The 11,354-nt window shown below is 39.3% G+C and overlaps 1 long non-coding RNA gene across 1 annotated transcript; it reads right to left on the bottom strand.

Moving 5' to 3' along the window:
• Window positions 1–4,736: 4,736 nt before the first annotated feature.
• On the bottom strand, window positions 4,737–7,398 carry LOC113157429. The gene is made up of 3 exons (XR_003298473.1): window positions 6,985–7,398; window positions 5,714–5,779; window positions 4,737–5,561 (listed from the first exon to the last, which is right to left on the bottom strand). It is a non-coding gene; the product is annotated as an uncharacterized LOC113157429 (long non-coding RNA).
• Window positions 7,399–11,354: the final 3,956 nt, after the last annotated feature.

Raw genomic sequence — 11,354 nt, 5'->3', positions numbered from 1 at the left:
CGCGCCGTCAATGAGCCGGGTGGGTGGAGAGAGGCCAGAGGAGGGCGTAAGTGGACTCCGAAGTACTGGCTGCAACCTAAAAACATGAAAAACAGGGTGCACTTTCAGGCTGGCTGGAAGGGCCAGCTTAACAGCAACAGGACTGACAATTTTGACAATTCTAAATGGACCAACAAAACGAGGTGACAGTTTACAATTCTCTACCTGTAGAGGCAAGTCTTTAGTGGATAGCCAGACCTTGTCCTCTACTTTGTAGGCAGGGGCAGGCCTCCATCTCTTAGATACTTGACGGGCGGCTCTGTCCTGCCCCCTGGGCCACCTCAAGAAGGTGCCAGAACCTTTGGTCTATCAATGCCGTAGTGCAAAACGTGCCAGGATGACAGGCCAGTTTAGAATCTTGCCCCCACCGGAGCACCTGCAGATGAAGAGAAGAGGGGACAAATGGATGACCCACGGGGCAACCATGGGGAACTGTATTAAAATGAGAGCCGTTTCTTACCTTCTCTTCTATGTCCCACAGCAGGGATCAGATGTCGACAGGATTGACAACATGGTGATTGATGACATCATCACCACAGTCTGTGTCCCCTTCCTTGAATTAACGGGACAGCGTGTCCAGTTTGCTGTTTCAGGGACCGGGCCTAAAAGAAAGGACAAAGTTAAATTGAGCTTTAACAACACCCACCAAGACTGGCGAGTGTTGAGTTTTCTGGCCATCTTTATGTACTGGTTGCGCTGGTCAGTCCACACAAGGAAAGGCTGATTAGCCCCCTTCAGGGAATGTCTCCACTCTTCCAGGGCTAACTTCACAGCCATAAGTTCTTGGTTTACAATGTCATAATTCTTCTCTGCATCAGACAAGTGGTGGGAGAAGAAGGTGCAAGGGTGCACCTTATTATCGGCTTCAGATCTCTGGGACAGGACCGCCCCGATGCTGGATGCGTCCACTTCCACGATGAATTGTCTCTTGGGGTCGGGGAGGTTGAGGATGGGTGTCGAGGTGAACAGAGCTTTGAGACGAACAAAGGTGTCCCCAGCCGCCGGTGATCAAACGATTGATACCTTGGGAGAGGTAAGTATGTCAAAGGGAGCAGCGATCCTGTATCCACGGATGAAACGGTAAGATGACGTTTAACTCCACCGTCTCTTGGTGGATGCCTGACACCACCAACTTGACTAGCTCAGTCTTATGTTTAAATCAAGTGACTGACATGATTATGCACTGACCTGAAAGCGATCCCTCAACTCGACTGTCTTGATGTTGAGTGTCTGTACCAAGGAGTCATCAGTGAAGCTCCTCTCTGAGCCAGAATTAATGAACACATCAAACTCAAGAGAGGAGCTTGTGCCAAACATCTCATGCAGGAATGGACAAGGAAAGGAGGACGTACGGGAAGTGAAGCTCGTCAGAGCCTCCCTGCTGACTGAGTGCTGGAGTTTAACAGACTCTGCCTTACATGATGACCAGCTTCCCCACAGTAAATTTAGAGACCTCCTGTTAGTCGGCGCTGGTTTTCGGCTTAGGGGAGACGAGCCCATCCCAGCTGCATCTGGGCTACTGGGTCAACTGATGGAGGAGAAGGGGGCATGGCCTGGTGTCTGTCATTCTGTGACAGTGAGATACCGGGAAGTGACCCCCCGATTCACTTGGGGAATGAACTGGAGAGGCGTACCCTCAAGTGCGCCTGCCCAGTCACCGCTCTGTCTGCCGTGCCGCAAAAATAAAAATAAAAATAACAATAAAAATAAAAATAAAAATAAAAATAAATAAATAAAGCGCTGTCCTGTTTCCATTGCCAAGGAGATGAGTTCCTTCAGCCTGGTGGGTGGAGTGTGTCCTGCCAACTCGTATTTTACACTATCTGCGAGACCCTCGTAGTACTTGACGCAGAGTGTCTCTTCCCTCTAGTTTTTTTTATAAATTCTCACATTTCAATACTTTGAAAAACCTTACTTCTTTTTTGATGTGTTTTTGTTTTTTTTTTATTATTTAGCATTTTTAGGATCTCAAATGAACTCAGAAAGACAGTCCTAATCCTAACACTGTTGATGATGATAATGAAAACCAAAGTCCAGTAAACAGTGGGATAATATAGTCCAGGGTGATATACAGCGGCAGATCAAACATTAAGTCCAACTGGCCAATATCTAAGGTCAAGGGTAATCCAGATCATACACAGTTAGGCAGTTCAGAGATAAGTTCAGCAGGCAAACTCTGATCAGGGAAGGGAACAAACAAAGGAGAGAACAAGTCAGAGAAAACACAATCATCTACAGTGAGAAAACACTCACTGTAGATGAGGGGTAGGCTGAAGACGGGTTCAGGTGAGGCAGGTCTGGTGAGTGGAATCATGCAGGGACAGGGCAGAATAACTACAGGTCCAGGAAGGGGGATCCGAGACAGGATCAGGTCCAGTACTGTGAGACGGGGGAAGGTGGATGAGGAGAATGCAGATCAGGATGGGATGAACTCACAGTACCAGAGGGTCAGGCAAAGGCAGGGTCCAGGGCATGCAGAGTCTCTATAATCCAAATGGCAGTCCAAGTTAAATGCTTAAAAGTTATACAGAGGTTTTGGTTAGACTATCTGGCCAGGGAGAAAGGTGAACAGGTCTGTATATGTAGTGTGGGGAATACAACCTGCAATCAATCAGGTGAGTGAAGGTAATCAGGCTGGGAGGAGGAAACAGGAAGTTGCCCAGATAAGGGCATGGGTGAAAGACAGGCAGCATCAAGGCTAAAACCATGACATACGGTTAGTTTCTTATTAAATTCCGATTTCAGTGCAGTATTGTCATCTCTTGGTATCATATATTTAGCATCTCCTGTCAGTTCCTCTTGTCTTTTACAACACTGATTTACCATTTTCTCTTTTTAGTTAAATTCCTGTTAACTCAATTTCCAACAGCCAGTTTTTATAGCATAACACTGGAGCCACTGACCCTGGTAGTAAAACACAGCTTCTGTTATCATTGTTAGGTTTCTGCTGCTTGTTGTTCTTGACACTGTCGAATAACTACCACCCACTCTCAAATATAAAAGTTCTTTGTCTGTTGATTTAGCATCATTTATATTTTGCTTAAGCACACATACACACTTTTATCACAATCTTAGTTCCCCTGAACTGTTTCAATTTTAACGTGCTACTTGGAGTTATTTATTCCTTTAGTCTTCTCACATAGACTATGGACTATGAAAAGGCTACTTAGGTTTCTCAACCCTAAGTAGAAGTTCAAAGCTTTATAATATATGTTTTCTCTCAATCTGCCCTTTAACTTTTGTGTATATTTGAGTCATGGGAGTAACATAGATTCAACCTTTGACTCCACAAAGCTTAACACATAATATTATTCTTGTCACTCAGTCATCACCACTAGTTGCAGAATAATCAATTGAAAATCACATTATACCTTTTTCTCTCGCTCTCTCTCTTCTATTAATCTCACTGGCTAAACCAGGTCTTGATTAATACTATCTCTCTTTTTAATTGAGCTCACTGGTTTAAGCAGGCCTGGAGTATATATAGTAATATGAATAAAATTGATAATCACCCGAGACCTCAGACTGTCATCCTTCATCGTGCTAAGGATGCTGTCAACCTTCCCCCGTCCAGTGGTGACTGGACCTCTTCAAAACATTTTTGACAGTGCACCGAACTGTTCACAAAGATTGCATGGTGACGTTACTTTGACCTTGACCTTTGACCTTGGACAATCAAGGACATTATTGCCTAATTTGAAGGAATTTCCTGCACGTGTTCATTAGATATGGAGTTCAAAGAATCAGGAGGCAGTACAGATGGACAGACTACATAAAAACATGACACCTCCAGCTCTGACTATCGCTGACATTAAAAGTGCAGAGTGCAGTAGGTTTGTTATCTACAGTAAAATCACCTTGTAGAAAACAATACAATTCCTGCTGTGCTGTGTCTTTTTGTGTCATTCTATAACTAAAATAGTTTTTTTATATTAACCAATAAAGAATGTACTTCACTACAGCTCATATCTGCTACCTGGTTTAGGAATGTTTATTAAGAAAAGATTTTCAGAGGGAAACATGTTTTGTTTTCTTGCTTTCTTTAAATAATAACTAAATAAATATGAATGTAAAGATAAATTAATTATAAATATATTGTACATAGATATTTTGGTACAAATGAAATACAAAGGGACTCACAGCCATGCACTTTCAAATTGAAAGGATCACTCCAATCCGTGGAAGACTGCTGTCCTTTTCTCCAGGTAAAAACTAACTAACCTGAAAATCCACTGTTTGATTTGAGTGAATATAAAATGCTGTTTTTATTCATTTATTTATCATTCAGATAAACAGAAAATTCTCAGACATTCATGTAACACAGCAAAGAAACTTCAGCTGTGTCCAATATTCACCACACACACCAGCTCTGAGACATTAACTGTTATACTGGACTGCCCGCTGCCTAACACAAAGTATATGATCACCCATATGAGGATGGGTTCCCTGTTGAGTCTGGTTTCTCTCAAAGTTTCTTCCTGTTGCCTTCTCAGGGAGTTTTTCTTGCCACCGTCGCCCTCGGCTTACTCATCAGGGACAACCTGTTTATTATGATTGATACACATTCACTGTTCTTGTACTGTTCTTTGGTTGTGTAAAGCTGCTTTGTGACAATGTCAATTGTAAAAAGCACTCTACAAATAAAATTGAATTGAATTTAATTTAATTTAATACATGAGTGAAAAGTCAGATCAAACAGAACACTGTACAGCTGTACAGCTTAAAATGCACCAGACACAGCACTGATCATGAGTGTTAGAAATACTCTTATTGTTGTATTTTCCTCTTTACACTTACAGAGATGTTAGGGGAGCAGAATTTAGACTGTGTCATCACCACATGATGTTCATACAGGAAGCAGTAAGCTACTGAAAGCCTGTGGTTGTGACAGCCACATATATACATCTGTGTCACAGCACACATTAGACTTTAACTGCAGCTGTATGTTTCTGTTTTATTAGCACAGAAAGGATGAGGTGTAGTAAAGATATTTTATAAATAAGCTTCTCTACAGTCTAAACTACAGTCTTCTCTTCACTGGTATTGCTGGCTGTTTACAAGATCAGTTGCAAAATGCATTATCTACTACCTCATATTGATCTAAACTGATACTACCGGTGGTTTTAGTGGTGTGGTGGACAGAGCTCTGACAGGTCTGTAGTCACGCTGCTCCACACACAGCAAACTGTGATGAACTGTGTCTTCTAACACAGAGGGTACAAACTTCTATTATACCTGTATTCAAACTCTACAATAGCATAAAAAAACTGAGCAACTGAGTAGAGAAACATTCAATAGCAACAGTTACATTACAGAATAATACAACATGTGATGATCTGTAGTCTTATGAAATTCATAAAACATTTCCTTTAAATGATCTATAATAAGATTAACTGTATAAAACACGGTCTAATATTGAAATAGCAGAAATAGACAAAAGGCTACTATATCTTAAAGCTGCAAATATCATCAGTGAGGATGAATTTTTTCATGTTATAAATTCTAGAGATGTTTTTATTGATCTGGGAGAAAAAAACAAAGGAAAGAGTCAGAGTTAGAATATGAAACACTAAAACTAGTTTCTAATGTTTTACCTCCATTTTTAACCCATTCAACTATCTGTAAAATAAATTAATAAATCAGTATACACAACATGTTATCACTGTTTAATTACCAAGAGCTGCTCCTGGTTTGACTTCAGAATAAACACTTTCATCAGCTGCTGCAGGACTCGATTTTCCTACAGAAAGAGAGAAAAATGTCAGATTTAATGTAGGTACATAATAAAAAGAAACATTTAACTAAACAAAACATGTGATACATGAGGAAACATGCTACATATGACAATAAGAGTTGGAACAGGTTACAATAATAAACTAGTGTGGTGTGTGAAGACTCTCAGTCATTCAGGACGTGTTTATCCCAAAACTGCTGCTCAGTATCAACTGGACTTGTTTTAAGTCCTTGAAGACACAAGGCTTCATCACCACAACTGAGAAACTGTCAAATAGCACATGTAGGCTGTGTCCCAGTAAAGTATCATGTCACTGTCATTAGGAGAAATACTATGAAGGTCGTATGTAACATGAAGTTACTGAAGGAACCACTCAACTGATTAAATAAGAGAGGATCACTAACATCACAGGACGGACTGTCACAGCTGTGCTAAAAAAAAGCTTAAAAACTGTTATTAAAAGTTTTTTAAACTACAGGTATTTAAAGTACATTAGCACTTTTACTTGTTTGTTGTCTATAACCTCTAGATCACTGTAAACACAGGCCTCACTTCATGGTTTAACTGTGAAATCTGAACTTGTAATGACTCTGGACCTCTGCATTCAAACACCGTAACAATCTGTTTGCTGTGGCTCCAACTACCAGTAGATCATGTGTCACAAGAGTAATAACTGATCATTTGTGAGGAACTTAAAGCTTTTACTGTGTTCTGTCATATATTTGCACATTTCCTTATTTGAAACAGACCTATGAGCTACATCAGCTGAAACAGCGCCCCCTCTGTTACCCTCTGATGTGATACAGTGAGTGCACTGAGTCTATACCTGACTAATGTGTTTGAGTAGTAATTCTGTGAGACCACATGAGCCCCTGTCCCTCCACCATCAACCTCCTCAGCCATAAGGTACAGTAGTAACTACTGCACACAAATCCAGCACCTGAGGAGCAGCATCCACGCGTCTCCCTGACCTGTCTGTGTTTGTTGGTGACAAACAGATAAATGACACTGTTCCCACGGCTTAATGACAGTTTGTAAAAGAGAGAGAACAAGAGCGAGTTTCATGATGAGCTCTCTGAAGCACACAGTCTCTGAGTGGTAAGTAATAACTGGAATAATAAAGTATTACCAATAAGAAAAGTAGACTTTACAAATATTCATGTCACAGAAGTCACATTCTACTATTTTCAGGTGGAGATGACTTTACTCACCTTTCTTTTTCTTGGCTTTACTCTTTCTGTGGAAGTGTACCTGGACGTACGTCAGGTTCTCATCTAAAACAAAAGACCCAGTTCAGTTTTTATAATGAGGGACAGATTAAATGTCCTCATGTTTATTTCATGGTAGTAAAATAGTGTAAGATATTTAAAATGGAACATTAAACTACATTCAGTTTACTTTTCTGCTAAATCTACCCTCAGATAATTTTTGGTTGGATTTTCATTTCTCAGCTTCTTTTAAAGTTTGGGTCTGTAAAGAGACATTGTTCATGACAGGGCGCATGACAGAGAGGGCAGAAAAGGTCATGAAAACATTAACAGTTTGTTAAATACAGTTATCTGTGGGGGTTCTAACTACTTTATGTACTGTAAGGTAAGATGGGTGCCACAGAATTATAACTTTGTGTCATTAATTAAATGAAACATATGAGAAGTTTCACGTTTTAAATGAAACATAGAAATGACATTAACGCTCTCTATCTGACAGACTGCCTGCAGGATGTGGTCGTTGCTGACGTTGGTGATTATTGGTGGTATTAGTTAAAAATCACACTGGGGCAGGAAACACGGCACAATAAAACTGTTTTAATAAACTTTACCAGCATCTGATCCAAACTTAACATCAGAGTAACCTGAGCTCTCCTCTGGTTCATTTTTCTTCTTTGTTAGAAAAATCGTTGAATGGATGAAAATACTTTTTGTAATTTATTTACACACTTCAGTCTCCAAAACATCTCATATACCTTATTTTTAGTCCTCACTGTTCTCACTACACAAAATAACATACTCACCCTTATTAAACTCAATCAAGGCATATGTGACATCCCTGGATTCATCTGAAATAAATAGTTTTTAAACTTCAGAGGTTGTCAATAAATAATTCACACCAACTTGAAATCATCTCATCATTACCATTATTAGTGTCTTCAGGACCTTTGACTGATTCATTTAGACGAGCGTCACCTACAGTTAAAATAGATCAAGCCAATTTTATTCACATTATAGGAATTCTGTCACTTTTTAAAACAGAAAATCAGAATTAAAAAACATTATAGAATTAATGTGTATTAAAACTGTGAAAACACATTTTATGTTATTTCGATTGTATATTCTACTACATTTTACGTAAAATGTAAAATGTAAAGTAAATATATCAGAATATAATTCTCTGATCAACAGTTTTGACTGTCATTAAATATAAGGAGTAAAACATTTCACCTTTTGACTGTCTGCAGCAACAAAGCAGCAGCAGGAAAAAAATCAGTAAAATGCCACAAACCAACCCAACAACCAGTGAGTTTTAAATCTTCTTGTCAAACTCACCCAGTGTGTTAATTCTAACTGACTGGCTGTACTGGGAGTAGTAAACTGGTTCTCCTCTTCCTCCTCTGCACCAGTACTGTCCTTCCTGTGAGACACTGATTTGTCCATTTGACTTGAAAACATCATCATGTCTGATCAGGAGTTCAGAGGATTGATCTCCTCTGTACCAGTAATATTTCCAACCAGATGATGGATTCACAGAGCAGCTCAGAGTCACACTGCCCCCTACTGGAATGACTCTGTCATCAGCGCTGAGCTGTAGTTTTGGTTTCTCTCCTGTGGAGGTTTGAATAAATATAGAAAATGTTCTATTATTGTTACTGTGAATTATTAAAAACCTAAAAAACTTGATTAAAACAAATGCAACACATCTCATTCAATGATCTCTGCTAATTTTATCATGACCAGTCAGTCACTGATCCAAACCTTAATAAACAACAACCCAACAGGGAAACTTTACGTCCAGCTCCCAAATAGATTCAGATTTAAACCAAGATAGATTGATACATTTCTATTATTACTATTTTGATTGTATATTCTACTACATTTTACGTAAAATGTAAAATGTACAGTAAATATATCAGAATATAATTCTCTGATCAACAATTTCAACTGTCATCAAATATAAGAAGTAAAACATTTCACCTTTTGACTTTCTGCAGCAACAAAGCAGCAGCAGGAAAAAAATCAGTAAAATGTCACAAACCAACCCAACGACCAGTGACACAGGAAATGAAGAGTTTTCAGTCGTAGACGTCACTGTAATAAATAACAAGTATTATTTCTGTATAATCAGAGTGTTTTACAACAACAGAAAGTCAAAGTCACATCAAGTCTTAGTATCAAATACAAGACTTTCATCCAGGACAAAGACGCTAAATGAAAAGACATTTAGCAACAACCTACACTGTATTTCAACTCACTCACTGCTACATGTACATGAATATTTAGATAAAATACAACTCTAAACTTATTTCAATATGAACTTCTACAAAGTAACTCTGTTTACTGTTTGTGTTTTTCTGTTTCATTATGAACGCCTTAATGTATAAAACCATTTCTACTGCAAGAGACATATGGGTGTTAAAGCTGGAGGACTTGTTGTATTGTAAACACTAATAATGTTGAATCAACTGAAACTAATCCAACTTCTGATTCAGTGATGACTTTTCTACCTCACATTTTAAAACAGTTCAGAAGTTATTTCAATCATACTCACATTTTACTGCCATCCAGCTCTGTGGTGATGTTAATGTTCTAATCAACGAGTCTGTTTGAACTTCACATCTATAAAAACCTTGGTCTGACTTTAACACTGCAGAGATAATCAGCTCCACTCTGGTGTCATTTTGGATGAGTTTGTCATTTTGATAGAAAAACACATTAGAAACAACATTTTCTCTCCTCAACTTGCAGCCGAGAGTCACAGATGTTCCCTCAGTCACAGGAAGGACAGGACTCACCAGGATAATGTCATCATCTGTAAATCAGTAATGAACAGGAAGTTTCAGTCAATGATCATCTGGTGCTGACCTTCAACACTGAAGCAACAGCTCCTCATATTCTACTGTAACTTTTATATATTTGATAGTATCAGGTAACAGCTTAAATGTGTTTTACTGTAAATGTACCTTCCTGGGTTACAATACATGTTTGTCTGTACGCTGCCTGTGACTTTCAGGACAACTCCAAACCATTTATTTCACAGGGTGGAGACTGAGAAACCAAACATCATGATATCTGACTGAGGTCTGATAAGAAGGTAAACGATGGAAATGTGGCACTATGATGATGTATCTGGTGAAATTAGATATGATTTGTTGGACATGTTCATACATTAGGATAAATCCTATTTATTGGAAGCTGCCTGTATGAACTACAGAGTGATAAACTGCCTGTTGTGATTGTTGGTGTAGCTGAGGAGCCAAGTTAGAGCTACATCACTCCAAATATACTCCACTAAGAAGTAACTCAATGGTGAATGACTATTTTCACAAAAATGCAAATAAGTGAATCAAATATTTCTGATATTTACATTAAAATATTCAGAAATGGTAAATGTTCTGCACTTTCCTACCTTTCTGGTACTCAAAGTGCTTTACACTGCGTCTCATTCACCCATTCACTCACACACCGATGGCAGAGCTGCTATGCAGCTGATCGGACTCACCGGGGGCAACTTGTGGTGCAGTATCTTGCCCAAGGACACTTTGGCATGTGACATAGCAGCCGGGAATCCAACCACTAATCCTATGATTGGCAGATAATTGCTCTACCTATTGAGCCACAGCCACCCCAGCTACTGAAAGTGGTTCAGAAAAAGGAGATCTTGTAACATAAAATAGCTAGAAATGTTACATTACAAGAATGTTCCTATAACAGATGTCTCACGTTGCAAATACGTGCGACGTACGTCTCAGATGACGTTCTCACTGACACAGAAAGAGCCAATCAGTCTGTTCCATCCTGACTGACAAATGTGAAATAATCTAATACACTGGCAAAAAGAGTTCTGACCTACACCTTTATGTACATACAGGCAGCATAACGTTCTCAACAACTTCTTCAGACCTTTCATGTCCGTCACGTGTTCAGGGTGAACCTGCTTATCATCAAGCTCCACAGTGGCGGGCGGTGAGCGCAGAGCTCACAACACCCTCAGGCCACCCTCATGAAGTCTGTTTCTGATTGTTTGGTTAAAGACACTCACACCAGTGGTCTGCTGGAGGTTATTTTGTATTTGCTTCATTGTTAGTGGTGGAGTAAGAAAGTTTGGAGCTGCTGCAGGTAGGTTTCCAACCTTTATAACTGGGGTATCTTCTGTCATTCTTATCATGTCACTTACTGGTACACCTCTCAGTTGTAGATGTCTCAGGCCATTTGCAAACACACCTTGTTTGTGCTGAATGAAGTATATTACAACCAGGAACTGCTGAGTGTTTGCTTTGTTTTGATTGTAGGTGTGCTAGTACCACATTGTATTGTTTGTATTTTCTATGTGTTAATTAGGGCTTCCTTAGCTTAGCGCATGCGCTAGC

This window comes from Anabas testudineus, chromosome 18 (genome assembly GCF_900324465.2).
Source record: "Anabas testudineus chromosome 18, fAnaTes1.2, whole genome shotgun sequence".
In the NCBI taxonomy this organism is placed as follows: Eukaryota; Metazoa; Chordata; class Actinopteri; order Anabantiformes; family Anabantidae; genus Anabas; species Anabas testudineus.
This window is presented reverse-complemented; position numbering and strand designations above follow the sequence as displayed.